The sequence below is a fragment of the Lissotriton vulgaris genome, chromosome 3_1, assembly GCF_964263255.1.
Source record: "Lissotriton vulgaris chromosome 3_1, aLisVul1.2, whole genome shotgun sequence".
Classification (NCBI taxonomy): Eukaryota; Metazoa; Chordata; class Amphibia; order Caudata; family Salamandridae; genus Lissotriton; species Lissotriton vulgaris.
Window position 1 is genome coordinate 2,008,470,474 of NC_141689.1, and position 13,260 is coordinate 2,008,483,733.

At 43.0% G+C, this 13,260-nt stretch overlaps 1 pseudogene; it reads right to left on the reverse strand.

Annotated features, from left to right (window-relative positions):
- Positions 1 to 3,535: 3,535 nt before the first annotated feature.
- On the reverse strand, positions 3,536 to 4,311 carry LOC147728716 (uncharacterized; annotated as a pseudogene).
- Between the last annotated feature and the right edge of the window lie 8,949 nt (positions 4,312 to 13,260).

Genomic DNA, 13,260 nt, shown 5'->3' on the forward strand with positions numbered 1-13,260 from the left:
CAATGTGGGGTTAGGGGAGAATTTCTGACAAACAATGCAGTTTTGAAGATACATGGTAAAGTTGTTGTATAAATTGGCAACAAACCACTCTTGATGTATTTGCATAGACAAATATTCTCTTGAGGTGTGGGCTGGTAAATGCAACTGTTCAAGAGCTATCGTAAGCAAAGCCTGTGGCATCACTGGTTTACCTGTAGATAGCTGTCTATACATTAGGCCGTCCCCTGACTGCATGCATCCTCTATATTCGCTAGACTGTTTTTCCTGTGGTGGAGCAACCTCCTGCAGTTCTCGCAGATGTAACTGTGGTTTCTTAGCTTAATGAGGAGTGTCACTGTCTGTGGTAGTTTTGGGCTCAGACTGAGGAGGTCTGGCAGTCTGAGTCACCACAACAGAGACATGTTGTGAACCTGATGGCACAGACGGAGGTGCGCCCAGCTGCATTTTTAGCTGCCCAATCTGCTAGGGCATTACCCCAGGACACAAAATCCTGTCCACTTGTAGGTGCTGCACATTTCACAACTGCCACTGCTTTTGGTGATGAGAGTGCCTGTATTAGTGCCTCTAAGAAGTTTCTATGCATAACAGGACTTCCATCTGACTTATGGAAACCTCTCCTGGCCCACCTCTAATTTTAGAATTCACAGTGGTTGTCACATTATCCGAATATGAATATATTGTTATGACTTCTCCTGCTCCCAGCTTAAGAGCCGGTATTTAATGCTGTTAATTCTGCTGCTTGGCGAATAATGCACTGGTAGTGTCAACTGCTCTACTATATGGAGTGTATCAGAATACTCATGCTGTTGTGCTCTGACTATTGCTGCACCTGTGAGTCTAATTCCTGTATCCTTGTCAATATCCTTGTGAAGACCCGTCAACAAAATAGACAATGCTACCTGGTAAAGGATCCTCTTTTGCGAGACTAGATTCATTGGGAATATAGTTTGCACAGTCATGTGCATCTTCTTCAGAGTGTAATACTGGATGAGCAAAGAATGTTGCAGGATTCACGGTATGACAGTTCACAAACAACCTTCAAAAATGGCAGTGACAGTATCACCTCATATTTTGAAACTGTCTGAATAGTCAGGGTGGTCTTGGCCTTTTGAATAATAGCAAAAACTGCATGTTCTGCATAGAGCGTTAAAGGTGCCCCCATGAAAATGGGGGTGCTCGTCTGCACTGCAAAGGCTGCAGTGGTGAGAGCTTGCTCACAGGGATAATGTCCTTTCGGTAATGAATCCTGCAGTCCACTCAAATATGCAATGGGTTTATGTCCTAAGGGATATTTTTGTGTAAGGACAGCTGTCATCACCTGACCATTCCAGTGGAAGAATAGATACAACTCCTTGGTGTAGTCAGGAGTTCCCAAAACAAGAGCATTTTTTATTTCAGTTTCTGGAAGGTCTCCCTCATTTCTGCTGTCGAAGTGACCTTGTCATTTCTGTCTCTTGCTTGTTTGTTAAAGGAACTATTAACGTGCCATAATAAAAGACCCACAGTCTTACATAATCACAGAGACCAAGAAATATCTGCATTGCTCTGACAGTTTCTGGTGGTTCAGTCATTTGACGGATGGATGCTGCCCTTTCAGGGATCACTCGCCGCCCAGAAGCTGATAATTGCCTTAAATAATGGACCTCTTCCTGACAGTACTGAATTTTCTCTCTCTCCACCTTCTATCTTCTCAGGGCAAGAGTAACTAGGAGAGATATTGTGTCTTTTCTGCACTGCTACTCAGTAGGGCTACAAGTCAATATATCATCGACATACTTCAACAGTGTGCTGCCACACTGGAAATTTGACACGTCATTCTTTATCATTCTGTTGAAAACACTAGGGGACTAACAATACCCTTGGGGTAAATAAGAATACAAGTACTGGGTCCCACAATAGGAGAATGTTGTCAAATACTGGGTGAAGAAGGATGCTAAAGAATGTGTTTTTCAAATCAATAACAGAAAAATACTTGGCATCCTGAGGGATATTTTTCAAAATGATGGAGAGGTCAGGCACAGTTGGAAATTCTGGTTCCACTTTGTTGCTCATAGGGCGCAGGTCTTGAACTATATGCCAAGTATTTCACTTAGCTTGCTTGACCGGGTAAATTGGGGTGTTACAAGGAGACACTCAAGGGTAAATTACTGCTTGCTCTAGCAACACTTCTATATTAATTTGTGATGCCCCCATCTGCTTCTTTAGACAGGGAATATTGCCTCACTTGGGGTAAGAGTGTACCTTCCTTTAACGTAATTCGGAATGGTGTGGCAGTACGAATAAGGCCAACATCATGGGCACCCTTAGCTCCACATGGTGTCTGGTACTTGGGACACATCTGCTTCCTTAACAGAATAAAAAGCTCGACCTGCTGTGGTAATCCTTACTTCTAATACTGTCCTCAATGATAGGTTTGTTTGGAAAATGCCAACCATTTTCTTGGAATCATCATCAAACAGTTGGTCATCTAATAACCCCCTAACCATTGTTCTGGCTAAATGAAGATGACACATGCCCATAAAACATTATTATGGCCGTTGGCCATCAGAGCATCATAGGTTGGTTTAAAGCCTCTATTTGCAATATTTTTTTCAGCATCAGACAACTAAGAGTCCTGTCCTTGTCGCCAAAAGAGAAATTCTTTGGTTATCTAAACCTCCCTTCCCCAGTAACTCCGGTGTCTCTGCTATAATGGTATACACTGTTGTAGCTTCCAAAAGAGCAGATCATGCTCTAATCTCATCCCCGGTAAAGGAACCCATTGTTAATGTCATGAACCTGGTAGGTGAGACTCCAGGGGTGGTACAAATCATGGTACCATCAGATTAAAATTAATGGTAATATTTAATTTGGCCATTAGATCTCTCCCTAATAGATTAGATGGAGCAGCTGAAGAAAACCATAAACAGCGATCAATGTGCCGCCTTCCTACTTCCATCTCCACTGGTTTGGTCAAATAAAACTTCCTCACTTCCCTAGAGAATCATTGTGTGTCCATTGATCTGTTAGAAATCTGGAGGTTTCCTTCTTTAATACAGGACCTAGTTGCTCCTGGGTCTCTGAGGAATGCATACCATTTGTCATTGATAGCTACTGCGACAGTGGATTCCCCATCTGGCCTGTGCATCCCTGACAAGATCGGACACATAGAAATACTCTGTGGGCACCTCCATCTCCAAAGGATTTCCTCCCCTCATAAGTGAACCTCCTTGTCCACTTTGAGGTGGAGTCACCATTGGGGATGTTTGATAGTTTAGTTGAGGTGGCACCTGTTGTGCTTGGGGCATTACTGGTGAATGTGTATTTTGGGGTAGTGTCTGCAGCACACATAATATTTGCGGAATTTGTTGTGGCTATAATACAGCGTTTCCTGGCTGATTATAAACTCCTGCTCTACCCGTTTGCTCAGCCCATATTTTAGCTTTGCAGTCTCTGATAAAATGCCCATACTTCTAACAATAATGAACTACCTGATCCCTCTTTTGAGGACCCAATCTACCTCTTCCTATTCCTCCTCATCCTCCTCTACTACTCCCTACATCCTTACATCATCCTGCTGTTGTGGGTACTGTTGAGTGGTCCCTGGGACCGGTTCCACAGACATTGGAGTCATCTGAGTGGCGGCTGACATTACAGCTCCTTTCAATGCTCCTTTCTGTGCCAACTTCTGCTGCACTACCTTGGCTGCTTCTTTCTCTGTCACCTCCTGTTTGTTCCTTTCTTTCTCCTGCTTTTTCTTGCAAAAATGTATTATGTGCGCTTGTATTTCTGTCCAGGGCTAGGCTTGTAGTGCCACTATATTATCTAGGCTGCCCTGCACATCCAAGGGCAACCCTTTTTTAACTACATTATAGAATAATACAGCATTGCCTTCTGTTACTTCCCAGCCCTGACCTACCTCCTCAGTCCATTTTTCTTTCATCCTAATAAGAAACTGAGCAGGATCCTCATTTGACTGTATTGACTGAGCCATAAGAGATCCAATATCAGGACACATTTTCCTCAGTTGATCCCAAACTACTGTTCCAACCAAATTAAATGGAGACCCGTCACATCTACTCTCAGTGAGTATCACATTTCTCACTCCAGCCTTTTGAAATACAGTGCCTGTTTCATCTCCTGTGAGAGAACTAACAGGCTCTTTATGTCCCGTACTGCTAAGGTGATACCTGCAGTTTGTTTCTCAAATGCCCTAATCCATTTCTCTGCTCTCTCTGTAAGCAGCAGCAATAGTTTTCTGCACATTTCCTTGTCCATCCGTGGCCAAGGAACCAAATGTGGTGCCCCAGGTCCCTTGCTTATATGGGGCATATGGTGTAAGGGAGTGATTGAACACTGGGCATTTTATTGTCTGGCATATTTCTGCCATACATGCAAACATTTCTGTATGTAAAAGTAATTTCAGTCTGGGTCACCCTCACCATACAGAATGCAATCTTCTGCATTTGCCATATTGCCGTGGGTCAAAGAACCCTCCTTGTGGCCATGGGCTCATTTGTGAAGTTAACCGCTCAGTCCAATCTACCAAATTATCTACATATGGCACAACATTTTACCAGCTATTCTCACCTTCAGTGACTATCTCACTAGAAGTGAGATCTCTGCTTCCAAACTTGATTGAACACTCATCTGGGGTACTGGCCTATCCTGTTGTGTCAATCCTCACATAGCCTCACAGGATCCCATCCTGGTGCCTGACTGGCCATGTGCTCCCTGAAACCTCAATCACTCGAGCTCTGTTGCTCAAGTTTCCCTATCTCTAGAAAGCACATCCTGCTCTCTTTCTCTAGTATCAATAGGCTTAGACAATCTACTTGCATTCCTTGTGGGGTTTAAATCAATAAGGGTTCTTTCTTGAATATCAACATCGTAGGTAGGGTCCCTTACTTTTGGTGTTTGAAGCTTTTAACCCATACTATCCACCTGCTTATGCATACGTTCTCTCTAGCTGTTAATCTCTCAAAACCTCCCTGAATTAATCCTGAAAAGTCATTTTGACTCCCTTGCTCCTTATTAAACTTCCATCTATCCTACTCTCACTTCGCGATAGCCCTTCTTGAACACTTTCTGGTGAAACTATTATGTTCCCTTTCTCTTCCTGCCAAGGTGGTGCACTGTCTCCAGTCCTTCTAAGCTCCTCATCTCTTCCTTGATATACTGGCCATCATGCCATACCTACAGCCCTATACACATAGTCACTCCATCTTGCATCATCTGCATCCCTTCGCTGTGAGGTAGACACCCGCTAATCTAACTACCCTTCCTGTAGAGTCCCTTCTCTGCAATAAATGCGATGATGCTTATGATACATGTGACTGGTCATCAATAGCTCCTGGGCTTTGCTCTTCGCTTTTATCCTTCTAAGGAGAGACTTGGTCTAAATGCAGTGTAAACTGCGCTTCTAGTTGTCATGAAAACTGTGAGTCACCTACCCTTGTTTGCTGTCTAAGTGTACTCACATGTTTAGGCTTTGGCAATTGTGTGGAGATATTAGGGGTGGTGCTTGGAGATTGTGGGGAGATCTCAATTTCAGAGTTTTCAAATGCTACTGCGGCATCTTGTAGCTGTACAAGTGGGTAAATACTAAATAAATAACTCAAATCGGTTTCTTGTAAAGCACAAACTAATCACCCCTAAGGGACTCAAGGTGCTGGGACCGTCAGGAAGCGAGAGCTACTGGCCAGAGTCACAGGGTGCTGAGCTAGGCTGCCACCGGGGTTCGAACGTGAGCCCTGTGCTCCGGAGTCAGCCGCCCTGACTGTTGTGCTACACTTCTCCCCTACTGGGTACGTTGGGAGTGGCACCCATGATATTGTATAGAGGTGGGGAAACAGACAGGTTACTAGAGGCAGAATCCTTTGAGGAGCTTTTAGATTTATTGTAAAAAACTTGCTATGAAGCTAGATTGGCCCCTGTATATCTACTTCTAAGAAATGTAGTAATATGCTTGATTGTTGTGTGATTGACTGTACCCTACTTTGGCCAGGGTTATGTATGTTTTTGGGGGGCTTTAAACCACTCTAAGTTATATCATTGTCATTTTTCTGATCATGTGGAAAAGTCTTTTGCATATGTTCTGAGGGAGTCTTCATGATCCCTTGTGTTTCTAAGGCTTTTTTCAACTTAACTTTTTACTTATTTGGACATATATTATTGCTTTTTTCCTTTTAACTGACTTACTCAAGTTAAAAACAATTATGCGATGCGCATAAAAACATCCGGTTTTATCTTCCCAAGTGCGTGATGCACATTAAAATATCAGTTCAGTCTTACAAATTACGTGGTGCACATTAAAATATCAGTTTTATCTTACCAAGTAAGCGGTGCACATTAAAAAATAAGTTTTGTTTCACCAATTATGCGGTGCACATTAAAATAGCCACCTTTTTCTTACCAAGTACGAGGTGCACATTTAAAACATACGTTTTGTCGTACCAAGTACGTGGTGCACTTCAAAATATCAAACATCACTTTTGTCTCACCAAGCACGTGGTGCACATTTAAAGCTCCAATTATGTTTTAACAATGTATGCGATGCATACAAAAACGTCAACTTTTTTGTCTTACGACTTATGTGGTACAAATCGCAACATCCGATTTTGTCTTACTAATGTATGCGATGCATAATAAAATGTCCAATTATGTCTTGCCAACTTAAGCGATGCACATAAAAATGTCAACTTTTTAGACTTACCGCTTATGTGGTGCACATCACAACATTCAATTTTGTCATGCCACATTATGACATGCACTTTAAAACGTCCAATTATGTCTTAGCAATTTACGCGATGCACATAAAAACTTTCCTTTTTTTAGTCTTTCTGCTTATGCGGTGTACATCGCAAAATGCTAATTTGTCTCACCAATTTATGCGAGTACACAATGTTACAAAGCATATCTGTTACTGTGTCCACGTTTCATTCATACACGCATGCACTCACCAGTTGCTTAATAAATATGTATGCTTCTACTTCTAAATGATCATCAATATTTTCTGTTCTACTTGGTAAATGCAACTAGCAACACTTGACTCCTTCCCTTAGTGATTGAGAGGGGTTGCTTTCGAGAGGGGATTCCTTTCAAACCATGCATCTTTGAGACCAGGGAGTGACTGCTGCACATTAGGTCCAGGGCAGGAATTTTAGTGTTCAGGTCGTTCCTGAAGATAAAGTTCAGCTACACCAGCTTTTCTGCTGTCCCTCTGTGTCAAGCAGTAGAACACATATTGGGGCCTTCCAGTTTCAAATGACCCTAACTGACTACTTCTAACCTTATATTGATAATCTCAGGTTAACTGGTAACTTAGGTGTATTTAAAGGTTGTGCAATACATGTACACATTACACAATCCTGCATGCAGTACCCTTATGTTTCTTTTAACCTTCAATTTACATTATCTATACATCTGCGTTTAGCATTGCCAAGAAAAAGCAGGCGGATATGCAAACAAAGATCGTCATCCACTCTGTCCTCACCTCTAAAAGACGGCAGTCCCCAGAGCCTCCCCAACCCTGTGCACATGCAGGACTTCAGTGGAACATGGTGCCTGCTTACTTCATCAAAATGTATGCAATGATCTATGCAACGGGGATGGGCAGTCTTCCGGTGCCAGAAGTCAGGTGGCGGCAAAAAGGGATCTCCTATCTGGCTTGTCAACTGTTGCAGGGTGACTTGAAACCATGAAAATGAAAAAAGACTTGGATTACTCTTGGCAATGCAAAGACAGCTTTTTACTTTTGCGACAGGGAGACAGACCCTCAGGCTACTGGTCTCTCTTAAATTGCCGCTTCTCAAGCAGCTCTTTTATACATTTATACATTTCTGCATAATGTTTTATTACACAGCTGCAAATAATATTTGACTTGCAGGTTACAGATTGAAGACAAAAAAACACTCAAAGACCTGCGACCCCATTACCCTAAGCTCTGACCTAATACTCTACACATTTGTTCAGCAACGCTGATAAATGAGGAATTATTCTATTAGTGAATGCATGTGTTTTCATGTAAAACATAATTTTAGTGGAGTGGGTGCTGGTTTAATTGTGCGCCTAAAACCCTCATGCCCTCTAGGCTCATTGGATTTCCTGAACCCATTGTCTAATCAGGTTACAATCTTTGTGGAAGCACGGAGTGCGTGTAGGTGATCCCGTTTGCTAAAACCATAAATATGTTCAAGCTTGCTAAACATAAGTTTACTTCTAACTGAAAACCTTTTAGGTTACTTATTCCAGTGTGTCCTCAAGTGCACTTTTCTCCTTACTGTTGTCAGCACACGACTTGTGTCTAAACGGTTTTTTAATCACGTACATCTGAGCATTTTCTACAAGTGTTTGTTGCTGGGCTATATTTTTGGTTTTTACATTTTCAGCGTGTTTTATATTTTCTGTAGGGTGTTCATATTTTATATTTCCTACAACAGGTTTCTTTAAAAAAATGGGGCGGAGCTACACCCTTTGGTGGTGGCGGTGACCGCAAGTTAGGCAGCTAGCAGCCACACTGGTGCTGCCACTCCCTGCCATGTCCTGCACTGCTATGATGCTGGGTGGGAAAAAAGAAGAAATAGGAAAAGGGATTAATTTATTCAGAACATGAAAGGAAGAACTAAGGAAGCCAACTTGCCTCCGTCATCGACAAAAACAACATCCTTGAATCCTCCCAATCAGGCTTCAGTAAAACCTACAGCACAGAGACCGCCCTCGTCGCGGCAACTGAAAACATTTGCTCCCTCCTTGACAAAGGTGATACTGTGGCCCTTATTCTCCTGGACCTCTCTGCGGCTTTCGACACAGTCTTGTACCGTACCGTAGCCAACAGACTCCATAATGCAGGAATCTGAAAAAAAAGCCATTGACTGGATCTGCTGATTCCTCTCCGACAGAATGCAGTGGGTCAGACTACCTCCTTTCTTCTCGGAGCCCATGCTAACCACTTGCGACGTCCCCCAAGGATCATCCATCAGCTCTACACTGTTCAATGTTACATGGCCCCTCTTACTCCCATCATCAAATCACACGGACTCAACATTGTATAGTACGCAGACGACACGCAACTCATCCTCTCACTATCCATCGAACCAACATCTTGCAACACAACTTTCAAGAAGGAATGGAAGCAGTCGCCAGATGGATGAAGAATAGCTGCCTACAACTGAACACAGACAAAACCGAAGTCCTCATCATAGGCCCACATCCCGTTGCCTGGAGCAACACCTGGCAGTCTCTAGCCCTCTGGAAACCACCCCTCTCCAAAGACCACACATGCAACTTCGGAATCGTCCTGGACTCTGAAATCAAAATGCACCGCCAGATCAACGCCGTCGCCTCTTACTGCTTCCACACCGTCCACCTCCTACATAAAATTCTCAATAGATCCCCCTCAAACACTGGAAAACAGTCATCCACCCGCTCATCAGCAGCGGACTGGACTATGGCAACACACTCTACGCTGGTATCAACAAGAACTTCACCAGAGGACTCCAGATCATCCACAACGCCGCCGCCAGATTGGTCCTAAACCTACAGCGCCACTGCCACATCATTAACATCTGCGGGCCCTACACTGGCTCCCCATCGAGAAGAGATTCACCTTCAAGCTTCTCAAACACACCCACAAAGCCTCCACAACACAGGCCCCGCCTACATGAACCATCGCCTCTCTTTCCACGTACCCCAAGCATCCCTCCGCTCAGCCCAGCTTTCCCTCGCAACAGTACCATGCATTAAGAAGACCAGAACAGGAGGACGCTCTTTCTCCTAACTCCCGGCTAAGGCATGGAACCCCCTCCCTTACCACCTCCGCCAGACACCAACTCTGTCCAAGTTCCTGAAGGACCTCAAGACCTGGCTTTTCAATGAATCACCATGAGTGCCTGGCCTGCACGTGCCCGATAGGACAGGGAATCCCCCTGCTCCTTCCAGCGCCACCCCTCAGTACCGAGTAGCAGCACCCAACCCCCCACCCTCCCCGGTGCCTTGAGACCCATTCAGGTGAGTAGCTGCGCTTTGCCAACCCTGATTGATTGATTGAAGGACGTAAAAGGAAAAATAAAAAAAAAGTATAAAAAGTCACAGAGCATTGATGCTGCCATCAGTGTTACATCACTACAGTCATAAGGACTGTGAAACATCCAAGTGACACACAAATAACAAGTGCACCAAATGAGCCACACCCATTTAGCACCTTCCTGAACAAAAACAATTATGCCAACAAAACAGACACCCTTGCACAATGGTGGAAGGGTGCCTGCGGTGGATGCGGGGCGCGCTACGAAATTAGTTTTATTAATTTAATTGTTAACTTACCTTCAATTATCCATACTCCAGTTTTTAGCACCCCCCCACCCTGCCCCTCCCCCGCCCGCCTCTCCGCCCCACCGAAACTCCCTCCACGGGCCGTGGCTGCGGTGGAGCTCAGCTGCAAATTGTGCACTGGCGCTGGCTGAAAGGACAGGAATGCACCGTAGTTTGTAAATATGGTGCATTCCAGCCCTTTCGAATTGGCATAGGGCAGCACAGCAAACTGATTTGCGGTGTTGCCCTAATCCAATTCTGCCTAAATTAGGCCCTGAGTCCGAAGGCAGAACGTTTGACTGGGACCTAGCACTCAGCCTATCCGAACCGCACTTCATCGTGGTCAGCCTAAAACTTTGACTTTGTCCCAGTACAGCGCTGCCAGATAGCAGTGAGTGGTGCTTTAAACTTTTTGGTACTATAATGCACATTTTTTTAAAATCTTTGATCTTAAAAAAATCATATATCCTGTTCCCTACATTGGATGTTTGTCGTTTGGTGTCATTTTAAAGATAGAAATATTCTCTATTGTTATATAATGGTGTTGGGTTTTATTTTGTTGTGTCTTTTACTTATTCACCGTTTTTAATACATTACAAATACTAATCGCCTGAGTTAAACCTAACTACTCATTTGCCAAGCCACAGAGGGTTGAGCAAAGATTCATTTAAGGAGACTTGGCTGGACTCATTAGTGACTGTGGTATTATTACTAGCTGAAGGTGAGTATCCTCACCACCTACTAATAATTCCTCGGCAATGACGCTGAACATCCTGTGATTGATTCTGGGCAAATCACTTAATCCCCCCGTGCCTAACAAAAAAATGAATGTATCCTCATGTAACGCAACTGGTGCTCATGTAAAGCGCTCTGATACCTGATACCTTCGGGTCAAGCTCGTGCCATATAAAAGTCCATTTAAAAAAATCTAATCAGAACTTTACATGAGTAGAGAGGTTAGGGCTGCAGCATTCCTCCCTGCAACAAAAAATAGTCTGTTCAGCACTATTAATTAACAAATATCGGTATGCTGTCTCCATCCCTTTGTGTAAACAACCCAGGATATAGACAGCAGTCACTCAGCATTAAAATGGACGTGCTTGGCAACCCCTCCAGGCAATAGAACAGGTGCTGGACTTCAGCTTCACCATGGACAGGCCCAGCCTCAGTACACCCAAAGGATTAATGGTTTAGCTGAGCTAACAAAAAGTCAAGACAAAAGTTTCAAATGTAGGCGAGTCACTCATGGAAGGGGTACGCACCCTACAGGATGCACGGGGTATTCCTATCCCAGCATAAGTGAATTACTGTATTTATTAAATGAGGAACAATCGAAAGTCATACATAAATTAAAAAACTTCTATAACGCAGGGAGCAGCAGTTTTTAACACTGATGAACTATTTATTATTTGACATAGATACCTAAATCTATGGATTAAAGTTTTTTATGAAAAGTGCAGTTTCAGAAGAGTAAAAAATATTTCGAAAAGCAAAACATTGTAAAGCTTCCTGAGAAAAATGGGGCATTGCAGAGCGGAAGTAGTTGATTAACGATTACAATGCGACCGAACTGATTGCAGGTTTGCTATGCACGAATGGAAAAAGTCCATATAATACAGTGGGGGCAACATTAGTGCTTGCAATGTCTGTGCTTACGAGCAAAACGTACTGACTGGGCCTCCAGCGCCATCAAGTGATTTTCATCGGAAATGAAAATGCAGCGCGTGTTAAGGGTCACCAAACTAAAAGCATCTTTAAGTATACGGTGAAATATTTCGTTTACAAAAAGGGAATACTTTTAGCCACGTACTTAATGGATCTTAATTTGAAAAAACGAACCCCTTGGCAACAAGCAACCCACCGATGAGCTTTACAGCAAGGGAAAACATCAAAAACAAGATAGGAAGTGCTGGAAATGAAAAAGTGTCACGCCTGACTCCATAAATTTGTGACTGAGGATAAAAGGGAGGGGTTCTCAGAAAGTGCTAAGTAACGAAAGGAAGCGCTAAGAGGAGCAAAGTAAATGGAAATCAGTCGATGTATTATTTTTTGTAAACACTGTCCCAAAGAAATTGAAAAGGAAATTAAACACTGCTTGCATTTTGATTCCTGGCTAGCATTTTTTTCCAAAAGCGCGCTGTGGTGCAGAAATGATTGTTTTCTGTATGAAAAGCAGCTATGAGATAAATATTTTAAAGTGCGGTGAGTCCATTTACCTTTGAAATGTTGACAAGTAGCGCTCTACAAATCTACTGGACGATTGATTGATTGATTGAGTGATTGATGCTTTTCAAGCACTGCACAGGAGGCTTGATGATACACCGAATAGCCAATAGGATGAGGTGTGAGAAAAATACTTCTCTTGGTGGAGACAAAGTCCACTCTATGTATGGTGTGGAAAACAGGCAACAATAGATTTTCAGACATCAGTGCTGTCAAGCCAGACCTAAAAAGTCATAGCAAAGCTGCTGTTGCTTATTTTAAGGAACATGGACTGCGTTTTTAGCTAATTCGAGGGTTGATGCATCTTCTATAGGTATATGTGTTTTCAGCAATGTTCAGGGTATAACACAAGTAAAGTGACTCTGGTATTTGAGGAATTTGGTGGAAAAAAATGTTTGCTTTTTCCTGTCACAGGTGTGAATCATGAAGTTTAATGTGTCTGCTGCATTGAGTACAGTGCACCTGTAGGCCACAGTTGTGTGTTGTATGTAAGATAGCTTAGTGGGGTAATGCTTAATTGCAGAAATCTTTGTGTAATCAGCAAGCTACAACTCTGTAAATGGAATGGTTGATTAGACTGGCTCCAATGGGTAGTAATAAACACGCATTAAGAGCCAAACAATTCAGTTCATTTCATGAGTTACAAAATGATTTTTTTGTGTACTAAGAGCCTGATTTATATGTTGACGGCGACTGAGTATACATATTGCAAACATAATGGTCCACCTGCTAAATTTATATGCAAGC